A 14254-nucleotide genomic window follows, 5' to 3' on the forward strand; every position below is an offset into this window, starting at 1 on the left:
TGCATATGTCTCTAGCACATTTGAGATGTGGTACTGCAGAAGAGTGTTGACGATTCCATGGACAGCCAAAAAAGCAAACAAATGGGTCTTAGAGCAGATCGAGCCTGTACTATTCCTGGAAGCCAAGATGACAAAACTTAGGCTAGTGTTCTTTGGACACATCATGGGAAGGCATGAATCACTGCAAAAACAATAATGCTAGGAAAGGTAGAAGAATGTATAAAGTGAGGAAGGCCTCATGCTAGATAAATGGACTCTATTAGAGATCACAAGAATGAGTTTGCAGGAGATGGGCAGAGCAGTGGAGGACAGGGGTCTTTGAAATATCTCATCAGTAGGGTTGCCAAGGGTTGAGATCAATGCAAGGGCAGTTAACAACAACAACAACAACAACAACAACAACAACAACAACAAATGTCCATAGCAGGACATTAGCCATAGTTCTGAGCAGGGGTAGGAATCATGCACCCAATGGTGAGGAATGCTGAGAATTCCAATCTAACAGTGGGGGTGGGGTGCATGATGAAGATGAAGATGAAGGAGACATTTTTGTCCCTGATGAAGGTAGAAGGCTCATCCACAGAAGGTGTATAGAGGGAATTTCCAAATAAATTAAAGGAAGTGTGGGAAGTCAGTCCCAAAGTGTGTTACCTGCCCCATCACACTTCCACATACACTCACACAAATATTGCAACTGATTTTCCTTCCACCTCTTGTCCTCAAGCAAGTGCCCCTGCTTCTACTGAGCCAAGAGGCTTTGTTTGGGTAGGCACGGCTGCCACAGACATCGCACACCAGCAGGGTTAAATCAACCTATTAGGCAGAAGCTCCCATCAAAATGACATTTCCTCTTGCCCAGCAGAGCCAGGAACCACCGTCCTCAGCTCTGAGAAAAACTAATATAAAGCTGCCCTTGTGTGAAGGGCCCGATGGTATCGGGGATGGCGCAATAAATCTCTGCAAAGAGCACGTTCACTGAGACAGGCACAGCCCCAGCCACACACATATACGCCTACTCTACACTCTCAGAGGCTCACACACAGCTGTCTCCTTAGGAGACCTCTGAGTCTCTCCTTCTCCCACTTCATCTCATTCAACAAGTACACATACACACGACTATCACAAATGGCAGTGCTGTGTGAGGCTTTTCCTCACATACTGTAACCGTTCCAGCTATTGCTATTATTATTATTATTATTATTATTATTATTATTATTATTTCTTATTCATCTCTCCACGTGGGGAACAGCAACAGATTAAAACACAACACATAAAACAACTAAAATGTATAGCATCAGTTTATATATATGTATGACCAATACATATTAAAGCATGCAGTCCATAGTTTAAAATTCATAATTTAATAATAATCTGGATAGACTGCAAAAGAAATTGGTCTTAAATGCTGTTGTAAATTCAAACAGTGTATTCAAGCTTCTGACAGGTCATTCCAATAGTCTAGGAGTGGCTGAAGAAAATGTCCTCTGGGTAACCAGGCTGGCTGACAAGTGTAAATGTCCCCCAGAGGACCTAAGTGTACAAGGTTGATAATACAGAAAGTGGTGATACCATAGGTAACCTCGACCCAAACCCTAATTTCTAAGAACTCATGCTTACTTAACCCTGTCCTTGCCAGTTTATTCAGAGCGTCCACCCACCCCCCCGGCATGAAGATGCAGTGATAAGGAAAGATCTTTTTGTTGATTTTTCTAGTTACTGTGTTACCAGTGGCACAGAATATGGCTACACATCTGTGAATGTGAGGCAAAGGCTATGTGGCTGAACCCTCATGCCTGAGGCATATAGTTTCCTACAACACTACTCTCTTTAGTACACATGCAATGTCCTTCTGCACTAAGTATCTTTCTTTTCAGAGAAGGATGTAGTTTTATACTTTGATCCAGAAATAAAATACAAGTTAGGTACAGATGGCTCAGTAGCACAGTCACAATACATCACTGTCCACCACAGCTGTGCCTATATCCCCAACAAATATATTCACCAATACAGACAAAAAAGCTATGCCTCTCAGCACAAAGACAGTTTAATATCACCACCACAAACACACACTTGCACACAGTACCCTACAGATATAAACATGGTGGTTCCATCTCACCTCCTCATATATGTACAGATCTCCATGACCTTTGCAGGTGTATATGTTCTCTTCCTCTCTGGCATTCTGGGGAAACTGAAATATGAAACAGCTTCTAGAATACCTCCTCTATGGGGCATAGTGTTGCCAGGCTGAAAACTGGAAAAAGCTCCTGTCCCTTTAATGGTTGTGCAGAAGAGGAGATTTCAGCAGGTGTCATTTGTCATGTAACAAGCAACACCTACTAAAATCCCCTTTTCTACACAATTGTTAAAGGCATAGGAGCCATCTCTAGTTTTCTTTCTGACAATCCTACCTGAATACCAGATGCTGTGGCCTAGATTTCATAGGACAGCAGTGGCAAAACCACTTCCTTGTCAAAGTATTCCTTTCCTAAGAAAACCCTATGAAATTCATGAGGTCACCATAAGTGAATAGGTGACTTGAAGGCAAGAGGCATGGTCTGGTGATTTGAGCATTGGACTAAGACTCTGGAGATCAGGGTTCAAATACCTGCTCATGAAAACCCACTGCATCAAAGAAAGGCAAAGGCAAACTCCCTCTGAATAAATCTTGCCAAGAAACCCCTGTGACAGGGTTGCTTTCAAGTTACCATACCTCAGAAAGAATGAAGGCACACCACACACACACACACATCCCTATCTGCCAGTCCTCTCATTTTCCTTTTCTCTACATTTGAGGAAGGGAGGGTAGTTGAAGAAGAGAAACAATACTATTTAAGTAGTAGAATCATAGAGTTGGAAGAGACTACAAGGGCCATCCAGTCCAAACCCCTGCCATGCAGGAAATCACAATCAAAGCATACCCGACAGATGCCATCCAGCCTCTGTTTAAGCTCCCTGAGTCGTTCCTCATAGGGCATGGTTTCCAGACCCTTCACCATTTTAGTCGCCCTCCTTTGGACACGCTCCAGTTTCTCAATGTCCTTTTTGAAGCACACACACACACACACACACACACACACACACACACAGTGTGATGCTAAAGTACATCTCCCTTGACTATGTTTGTACACACCCAGGTGAAATAAGTGTGTGTAGCCATTTCAGATATGAAATTGTATACTTCGTGCACACAGAGTATATATGCTTACTTTATAGCTATCCTGTTAGGAAGACTACACTCTTCAGGGAATAGCAGTGAAAGGTGAAGATCTGTTTTAAAAAGCTCTTTATCAACAAGAGAGGAACAAAGTGTGCATCTCTTAGCAGGTACTGCCACCTGCTGACTGTTTGGAAAGTTGGTTATCTTGAACACTACCCCCCCTCCGGCGGACTTCGAACGTACTGGAGAGAGGAAATTAGGCTGCAAATTCTGCTAATGAGGTGGAAGAATTGCACACAGAATTGCAGTTTGGGATTTGTCCCTGTTTTCATGACCATGCACAAAGTGTCACAGTCTGCTCTGTATTCAGTGATCTATCATTATTTGCACCTCACTGCCTGATTTTTTCACATGAACCTCTGTGTCAAGAAATCCAGATGTTTCTTTTTTGGCATTAGCTCTTGCCACACTTGATCAGACTAAGCATTATTGGAATTCTCTGTAGAATTTTCTTCCTCCAAAAGCAGCCATGGGCTTTGAATCAGCAGTCATGGGGTCGAGGTGATGGGTGGATAAGGAGTGCGAGGGAGGCAAGCTGTTACTGTTAACTGTTGAGAGAAGATATAAGTACAAGCATTTAAACAGGGTAAATGCAAAGTTCTTATCTCTGCAGGGTGCCAGATAGTCTAACATATGGATATGTTACCTTTTTTGGACTATATATATCCCAAAATTGTATAGCAAGTTTGACCACTGGCTAGGGTGGCCAGTGCCCACTGGGAGATATTAGCCAAGTTCTTGTATTGAACAGGTAGAGTAACATGCTGCTGGCACATTCCTTCATCCCGTCAATATGCACAAATTGAGGCAGTTTTCACAAGCCAGGGTGCACTGCAACAACCATTACTGGCAAAGGGTTTGAAGGACAGTGGGAGCCATGAGCACTGCTCTCTCAGGTCTCCAGCTCTTTTCTCTTCGCTACAGAACTTCAACCAGGCACTGTCTGTGTGGCTCACATTTTTTTTCCCACTAGAGAAAGTGGCCGTGGAAGTGCACCCTGGAAGCTGCCTGGGGAGGAGGGTGTGGAAGCTGTGGAAGAGGTTTTGAATGCCTCCATTGCAACTTTCTAGCATTATGCACCTGTATAGTTTAAGATATTGTGATTAAGATTACTAAATAACATGTGAGTGACATCTGAGGAAATACGCACAAGTCTACAAAAGCTCATGTTACCAACTTCTGTCTTTCAGTTAGTCTCAAAGTTGCTGCATGATCCCTTGGCATACTTATTTTCCAGACTGACACAGCTATGTCTTTGAATTCTGCCACCAGAGATACATGAGAAAATGGGTTTTTAAGCAAATAAAATTGTGTAATATAGAAAACAAAAATAAATAGCCACAGAATTAAAGCTATCTGAAGAGTTTTTTTAAAAAAAAACATATGCAAGTTGGCTGCCTAAAGAATGTTGGCAAGCATTGACAAGGCTTCCAAGCCAGGAAGCTCCCTTTCATTGCCTTGGTACAAGAGATTGCCATTTCAAAGTCCAGAAATCCTCATCAAAAGTAGCTACTTTCTGCTCGCAGTTCCAAGTCATGGATGCAAATTGACATGTGTCTCTTCCAGAGGAGATCCATCATAGACACATTATGACTCATATGCACAGCTTTCTTGCTCTCTCCTTCCCTCCCGCACTCCCTCCACCTCCTTCTTCCCTTCCACACCACACAAGCCTTTTCTGTGTTTCTAAAGACCTGGGGATCTAGCATGAAAGGCTGGATTAATGAAAAAAAGAACCTAAGCCATTGCAGCCATTCATTCACCTGTTCAGCCTAAATTAGCTATTCACATTTTTAGAAGATAAAACATTAACAGACTACATCCAACAAGATTAGAATTCCAACAGGCAATCTTTGGCTATCCCACAGAAAAGAAATCTCTGGATCCTGTGGACAGGTTAATGAGGCAAATAAGCATTCTTTATCTGGGTGCAAATCTAGCAAAATAAAACAAAAATCCTTGGTTGGTGGTTCAGCCATCAAGACAAATTAATATGTGTGTATGTGTGTTCCTACAGCCAGCATACAGTCAGTCATATCTGGCAAGCTAAAACATTCAAAAGAAAATTCCACATTTAAAAAGAGAGATAATTGTGTTAAATAAACATAGCCAGGTTGGCATTGTTGAAAGCTCTCTTCTCATCCACAAAACTAGCTTTCTTAAACTCAACCGTTCTATGATGCTCAACAGATATGGCAAAGCTACCATTGTTAAATAACTATTATTAACCCTATTTCTAGAAGACAGTCTCCACGTGTTCCTGGAGATGATGATGATGATTATTATTACCCACCTCTCCCCGTGGATCAAGGTGGGGAACAACAACAACTAATAGACAAACAACATCAGTTAAAAGACATTAGTTTAAAAAGAACAAATAATGAATTTAAAACATTAATTTAAAAGGACAAATAAGATGTATACATATTAAAACAATCCACATTTAAAATTCACAATTTAAAAACCATTTGGATAAGCCTGCCAGAAGAGACTGGTCATTAATGCTCTTTTAAATTCAGACAGCACATTGAGCTGTTGAATCTCTTCTGGCAGGTCATTCCACAGTCTAGGGGTGGTTGAGGATGTAGTACCAATCTTACCATGAAGTATGTAGAACCATCTTCACATGCTTGTGGGAATTATTAGCAGACATGGGGTAACTCCAAAGTTTGCAAATACCCCCAACATCTTCAGGAAAAAGGCTTAAGAGAGATGACTCAGTGGGGGGGGGGGGGGAATGTTGAGTGTGTGGATGAGCGGTACAAAAAACTGACGGGTGGGTGGGAAAATATAGTAATGTGTCAAGAAGGGGGAAAAAGGAGGGGAGGAGGAAGTGACACATAGATCTAAAAATTGTAGAATGAACTGTCTGTTAGGTTGACTGTGTCATTTCCCAAATCATACTGGCAAGCTTTTTAGATGTCAACAGAGAACAGAAAATTGCCCATTGGATTTCTCCATCAAAATCCAAGATTATAAAGCATCTGAGACTTGGCACAAGTGTGCGAGCTCCACCTGTCTGAAAATATCCCAAAGGCAGTAGAAACCAAAATGGATAGGGAGAAACACCTACTAAGAACTGAGTATGTTCAGTGGTCAGGTAACATTCATACTCCACTGGGTGTATGTGTGGAAAATGGGTGTGGTGGAATGTGCTAGCTGAAATCCTGAACAGAACTGTACACTGCAACGATTTGTTGCAGGCAAATTGTATAGGCATACAATTAAGAGTTTCATTAAAGTGGTATATGATATATCTGGATTAGAAGCATTTTATTGTATTTCATACTATCTATTTCCCCTGTCCTCCTCCACCTTTGTTAATTTTTACAATGAATTAACACCAATGCATTTACGATACCCCATTCAATTACATACCTTGCTATTTTTAAATGTATATTTAACAAAACTTCAGCTGCTTCATGCTTCTGGAATGCAGCCACTTCACAATGTTGTCTCAAGGCCTTTGGCCTTTTTTAGCACAAACTACATCAAATTTATTGGTGTGGATATGAATGTACCACTTCAAATGTGCAATTTAATGGCTTATTCAGAAAAAAGAAGAAAGCCCAAGCTTGCATTTCCAGGAGGAGGAAGTATAATTGTAAATGCAGAAAGATTAGTACTTGGACAGCTAAGGATAATGAAATGAAAATGAAACTAAATGTGGCAGAATGCCCCATAACAATAGTGCCATTTGGCAACAGAGTGGGCAGCCCTCATGAATTTGCTAACGTTCCCATATGTTCAGAAGCACTCTTTGATTATATCTCTGTTGTCTGTCTGTCTGCTGAGCCTTGGTAGTGTCTGATTCACTGGCCCTGTACAGATGGGCCTTTCAGCACGTCCTGGTGACATACTAGGGTTGCTTCAGGGCATTGCTTATGTACGTCCCGCAACCCTAGTAAGTCACCTGGATGTCAAAATGGCGGTGCCCTGTCTACATGGGTGCCACCATTTTGTCGTAATGGCCACATCGTGTTTAAACAGCACGGCGCAGCCGTTACATCCTGGCACCACTGCAGAGTGCCAGAAGGAGCTCCAAAACGGAGCTCCTTTCGCGCTGCATATCGCTGGTGCAGCCTTTACACGGCTGTGCCAGTGATACAAAAGAGAAAGGGGCTGAGTGGCCCCTTTCTCTCTTTCCCCACTGCTGTCGGGATGTCCTTGGGGCATGAAGCCCCAAGAACACCCCTTTCCAGGCCGTGGGGAAGCAGTGTTTTGCCGCTTCCCTGAGGCTTGGAAAAGCGGCAGATCAGGGCCTCCAGGGCTGCCGCTGTGGCAGCTCAGGCCCCAATCCATCAGGGAAAGGGGCAGGTGCAGGCTGCCCCAAAGGGGTAGTCTGCATCCCGCCACTGTTAATTATACAGCTTTCATCTTGGCTAGACATTAGCCTTTCACACATTATACAGAAGCAAACCCAAGTTTGCCACAAAGCATACATTCAAGTGGGAACTGCGGCCAACTGTAGATCCATGATAAGCCCATCTATACATTGCTAGGTGTTAACATGTCACTTTATATGATTTTATTTTATTTTATTTTGATATAAAGTAAAAGCAGGTATAAATCTAATAAATGTAATGTGTCTACCTATTTTATGTAATCAGCTTTGCAAATGTTCCAGTGCAACCTATTAAGTGAGGTGTCTTTTTTCATATTTAGAATAGGCTAGGATGAAGGTGGAATTGTCATCTTATGATTTAAAAGAAACCAAACACCACATACAGTACATGCCTTTAACAACTGCTGGATACATTTGGCAGGCAGAAATCTTAAGGGCATAGAGCTGTGCTAGAAACAGAAGTTGGCATCTCTGTCAGAAATGTTTGAGTAGCTGGCAGATCAGTTTTTCAAAGTAATCATCTGGCCTACAATTTTTTTAAAAAATAAATAAACCATATGCAAAATATGAAATATGAGCTAATACCATTTTGTTAAGGGTTGAAGCCTTATTTATAAAGTTTTATTTATACCTTGGCACCCCATTGCCCTCTGAATTTGTGGGGTGGCATAGGACTCCTCCCTCCCACAGTCTTGAAGGAGAAAGGAAGGTCAGCAACAGAGGAGGCTGGTGCTTCTGCAATGCTTAATTACTGAGGGAGATCAGCTCTAATTGTTGGCTGTAATCAATATTTATTAATTACCACAATTAATTGTGATGCAGAATTAGGGCGGTAATGAGTGGAGTGTGTAATCAGGAAGGGCTCGTTAGGCAACCTGCAAGCTAGACAGGGGCAAGCTGGCAGGCAGCCACTTGAGAGCCTCCGGGAGTGACAGGAACAACAGCAACAGACAGGAAGCGCTTCGAGGTGACAGGAGGGGGAAGGAGGGGAGGAACAGAGAACAGCATCAGCAAACAGGTGTATGAAGAGGCTGTAACAAGGGACGTGGTTCTGATTTCCTGGCACTCTATCATCCACATTAGGCCCAAACATGCCCTCTAAGTTGGTACTACCATCACCTTGATGAGGTGGTCCACATCGAGTTAATGACCTCACCCCTGTTAGCATGGGCAGAAATGATGAGTTTTTGGCATTCCTGTGGCACAGAGATGATTTTCATTTTTTTAAAAAATCATATGAGAAGCTCCTAACAGCCACAAGACAGAGTATTCCAAGGTCCTGTCACTGTTGGACTTCTCCTTTCTAAGAGTGAGGTACCCACCTTGAGTAGAAACTTTGAAGGAGAGGAAATAGGAGAAAGGTGCTGGGGAACAGGACTGTGTTTTTCCAGATGTGCTCTTTGTGTCTCCCATGCTTTCTTGCGTCTTTCATGTGGAGTGACGAATACTGTCCTATCTACAGTAGTGAATTAAAAGTTAATACCAGCCCAGTCTGTTTCTATACATGGAATGATTTTGGGGGAGGAGGAGTGTCAGTGAGGGTAGGATGCAAATTATGTTAGGCCAGTCCTCTCAGTTAGGGAAGGGGACACCATGTTTATGAGTGGAGTCTATATAGCCAGTCGTGGCAGGAACAAGCAATATGAGGCTTCCCGTGTTTCATCCCTTTCAAAGAAGAAGGGTTCCCTTTCTCCAGAACTGAGAGGGTTGAGCTAACACATTTTTGTTGGGAAAATTCCAGCATTCTCTCTTCCCTCCCTTTTTGCTGTTTACAGCAAGTGGGATTTTTAGAAAGCTAGTTTTTCCTGCATGACAAACTCTGCTATCTTTCCTCATTTAAAGCCTCCCAATTGTTGGGTACTAAGATTGAATGCCATGGTAATAAATACGTTTTGTAACCCAATAAACAAACCATTTGATTCAGGTCACTTCCTTTTAGGAAGTTACTCCCAAACAAGAGATTAGTCTTTTTGGTCACCATCATCTCCCTCCCACATCAGAAAGTTGGTGAGACCTAAACCTTTCTTCTTTTACCTGAACTATTCCTAAGCTCATAGTTAGGATGTCACTTCCCCATACATATGTAGATTCAATAATCAGTTGCGAGCTACTTGTCTTGTTATTTCTGTTAGTTTTAGTTTCAGAGAAGCGGAGCTTATCCCATGAATAAATAAGCTGGCTTACCTCTTCCAGCTTCAGTTCAGGATCCAGGATGCCTGTGGATGTTATCATACCAAAATCGGCACCTATCTACACGGGATGCCACTGCCTGCATGTATCCCAGGTCGAAGCCTTGCTCAGCCAGTACTTTTTCAAAGTCGGGGAGTTTCCGACTTCAAAAATTGGCTGGCTGAACGAGGCATTGACCCAGGATGCATCCAGGTGGCAGTATCCCATGTAGATAGGTGCCAATTTAGGTATGATAACATCCAGAGGCATCCCAGGTCCTGAATTGAAGCCAAAAGAGGTAAACCGGCTTATTTATTCGTGGGATAAGCTCCATTGCCACACTAGGACACACTTCTGTTACTCTGCAGATTAAAAAAAAAAAAACTCTAGCCGGCTTAGCTTTGATATTTTTTTAATATTTAAATATTTTGTTTCCTAAACAAACTTGATTTGCCCCCCCCCCCCCACTCCAGTTTTGAAGCAAAAGACTACTCCCTGGTCTCATTTCACAGAAAGTGAGTTGGGATACAGCTTGTGGTCTGACTTTACCTTTGTACGGGTGGATGGCCTTCACACAGTTAACAATTGAAGAGGATATGTGCTAAGGTACTCTCATGGATGGACATGGCAGTTTGAGTCTGTGTTATTGGAAGCTAGATATGGTGAGTTCAAACAAGAGTAGAAAGGAGAACAAACCTGCACTCCTACACCCAAATTTTTCCACTCAAGACTGTGTAGAGAAGAAGAATGCCACTGTCACAACAACAACAACAAAATGTTACAACAAAACACGCAAGCTTTTAAATTGCCCAGAATTGTTCCTCTAATTGTTTTGTTTTGTTCTAGGCAAAGTACTTGGATGGAAGAAATATGTTGGCATGATGCTGAAACCATAAAGTCAGTATTGGTTACAGATTTAAACTAGTGGGTTGGATTTCCTAGGTGCTGCATTAGGCTCTCCATGGTATTAACAGTTTCATGCTACATCTAGGAATGCTGGAACAAACAGACATACAATTGCCAGCATCCTGTTGGTGACATAGTCTAGTGTATATTGTGCTACAATTTTGGGGGAAGGGTAATCTACAATGGTTGCTTCTGTGTACAGCTTTTGCATGCTGCAGTTGCAGAAGGTATTGTCAGCTATGCACACTGACCATTGATCCACATATGTTGTGCTACATTGATAATCCATAACTCTGCCTGAAGATATTTATATTATCCTGACCCAATGTGGTGTCAGAATCCTGTATCACCTTTTACTTTACATAACTTTATGTATACTTAGCTAAGTAGCAGATGCACTAAGAAACCTTGTCAGTGAATTCTAAAGAGGTATATTGGGACAATGGCAAGTGCGCCCAATTCATATTAGTATGCAATCCACAGCAATTCATAATTCACATCACTATGCATTGTATATCAGTGCCAGCTCTCTACTACAGCAGTTCTCTACTGAATATGGACATTATGAAATTGCCCAATTCTAATTTCCATATATGTAAATCCACTTATTTACAAAGATATAATTTCCATATAGGATTCTGGCCACTTGCTGATTCTCTTTCTGAAAATCTAAAATCCAGCAGTTGCCCAGGTCCATCTCCCATCTTTTGGGTGCTCCCAAGACCCTGGTGTGGGGAAAGGCCTCTTATGGGAAGAAATTGTTACTTCAATAGAAGAGAAAGAAGAGGTGGGAGGTGCATGAAGAGAGCATGGCTCAGAGTCCCAAGCACTGCAATAAAGGACTCTTTGCAGAATGCACTGCCAATTGGAGCTGTGCTTGGATGGGGTGGAGACCATGGAGAATGCCCACGTGTAAGGGAAGGTCTCCTGTTCATGCTCATTACTCTTCACGTGAGCAACTGGAGTCAGAAAGGGAATTGCTAGCACCTTCCCCTCTTCCCGTATTGACTCAACACACTGTCTAAATGAGTGAATAGAGCCCTGGAGATCTCCCTCCCACAGTCCATGTGGGATTGTGCATATCAGGCCTTTGAGCAAGTTGCTAATGAATATCACTGCCAGGTGGATGGGAGTGTTCGTGAAGATAATGTAGTGAACAAATGGCTCCCATGAAAATTCTTCCTGCCTGAGTCATTGCTAACCTCAAATGAGAAACCTATCCCCTGCCAGACAGGACATATGCCAGAGCAGAGCATGTAAAAGTGCCCTTTTGAACTACAACTCCCAGAATTCCCAGCCTAGGGATTGTGCGAGTTGTAGTTCAGGAGTCAATTTCTCAAGCTCAGCTCCTGAGAACAGTATTGCTGATGTGGGGATTCTGTTCCCAGCTATTTGAAATGAAAGTGGAATTTCAAACAGCTGGGATTGAAATTGGGGCTGTCTCCCAAACTCCACAGAGCTGTGGGGCTATGGTGAAGGGAGAGGTTTTTTTTTTTTTTTTAAATGATTCCCTGTAAGTTCAGAACTGTCCCCCATCACATTTTTGGTAGAAAGCAGAAAGCCATTATATTTTTAATATGTGTATGCGTTTCTGTGGGTATGTGTAATATAGAATCATAGAATCATAGTATCGTAGAGTTGGAAGAGACCACAAGGGTCATCCAGTCCAACCCCCTGCCATGCAGGAAATCCAAATCAAAGCATCCCCAACAGATGGCCATCCAGGCTCTACTTAAAGACTCCCAAGAAGGAGACTCCACTACACTCCAAGGGAGTTTGTTCCACTGTCGAACAGCCCTTACTGTCAGGAAGTTCCTCCTAATGTTGAGGTGGAATCTCTTTTCCTGCAGCTTGCATCCATTGTTCCTGGTCCTGTTCTCTGGAGCAGCAGAAAACAAGCTTGTTCCCTCCTCAATATGACACCCTTTCAAGTATTTAAACAGGGCTATCATATCACCTCTTAACCTTCTCTTCCCCAGGCTAAACATCCCCAACTCCCTAAGTCTTTCCTCATAGGGCATAGTTTCCAGACCCTTCACCATTTTAGTCGCCCTCCTTTGGATACGCTCCAGTTTCTCAATGTCCTTTTTGAATTGTGGTGCCCAGAACTGGACACAATATATCAGGTGGGGCCTGACCAAAGCAGAATACAGTGGTACTATTATGTACAGTCGGCCCTCCACATTCCCTGGGAGTTAGGGGAACAAAACCCCTGCAAATGTGGAAAAACTGTAAATAACCCACCCCCAAATGCATAAGTCAGTTAAAGGGATGGGTGGACAGGGAAAGAAAAGCAAGTGCATATGCTCCTCTTCTTCCCCTGAGCTTCCGTCCCTTTGATTCCCACCCTTCCCACCGGGAAAAGGGGGAGGAGGATCGATCCCTTCCCATGCCTTTCCTGGTGGGAAAGCTGCCTGGGGAAGACAGCTATCCCACCAGGATAGAGGCAGGATTGGCACACGCACCCTTCCTGGCTGCTTCTTCTCTCTGGGCTTTTTTCCATGAGGGGCAAAACCTCAGGAGGAGGAATGCACACACAGGCAGCCATGACCTCTCCAATAATCAAAACTGCAAGTGTCAAAGCTACAAATGTGGAGGGCCAACTGTACATTTGTTTATAGCATAAGCTTTTATGGACTATAACTCATTTCATAATTATACTATTTCATCATTACTATAATACTAATACAGTATGAGTACTCAATGATGGCAATCCCAGGATGCAATATTTCTTGCCAAACCATGATACCACAGAGGGACTACTGTGACAATAATGCCAAAATGAAGCATTAGTTTTATTTTGATGCCAATATGACACAATGCACATCAAGGCCACAGAGCATAGTGTTCTGTAGCAGTCATGTGAAGATTGTACAAGCTGCTGTTTCTCTGAACTGCACTACCAGTGTCCACTCCTGGGCTATGAAGCTGAGTGGACAGCGGCAGGCATTTTAGGCTCCTAAAGCTTATCCAAGAGTGTTGAGAACTCAGTATTTTGCTGTGTCTGATGCTGTGGACTGGCAGGTAGAGGGAACACCCTGTTAAACTGTTGCCACTCCCTAACACTAACAAACAAGGTTTTTAGAACTGTCATGGTATGTGTGATGTGTGCAGTGAACTGACAGTGCTTCCCTTTGAACATTGTAAACATCTCCCCACTCTTCAACCCTGTATGTTGGAGGCAATATTGATTAAATGATGCTGCTGGCTATGATGCTGGTGCTCAGGATTTGAGTGTGGGTGGGCAAATGAAAAGTGAATTTGGGGATATGCTGGGCCCTAAATAAAAGGAGAATGAGTGGAGATAGATACTGAGGGAGGATAAGGGATACATCACATTGAGCTTAGTCATATAAAGTTTGTTTGTTTGTTTTTGTTTGTCTTTAAAACCACACTATAAGAATTCTTAGGAGCAAACAAAAGGGATGATTTTTGTACATAAACCTAGTCATTTTAAACCGAGCCCATAGGTCAGTTTAACCTAACAGGGCAAAGGGACTCTTTTGACTAGGAATTTCATTGTTGAGTGTGGAACCCAGATGACAAGGTCATTCTCTTTGAATGGGCAACGGCACAGGGGACCAATTGTGCAGCTGCCTTCTCCCCTTTAGCCC

General features: G+C 42.7%; 1 protein-coding gene across 2 annotated transcripts in view; it reads left to right on the forward strand.

Moving 5' to 3' along the window:
- The window catches only part of ASIC4 (acid sensing ion channel subunit family member 4), a 332901-nt gene that overhangs the window by 287435 nt on the left and 31212 nt on the right, over positions 1-14254 (forward strand). The gene's annotated exons all lie outside the window — the stretch shown is intronic.

Source organism: Sceloporus occidentalis, unplaced genomic scaffold (assembly GCF_023333645.1).
Source record: "Sceloporus occidentalis isolate IW3139 unplaced genomic scaffold, rSceOcc1.0.p SCAF_4, whole genome shotgun sequence".
In the NCBI taxonomy this organism is placed as follows: domain Eukaryota; kingdom Metazoa; phylum Chordata; class Lepidosauria; order Squamata; family Phrynosomatidae; genus Sceloporus; species Sceloporus occidentalis.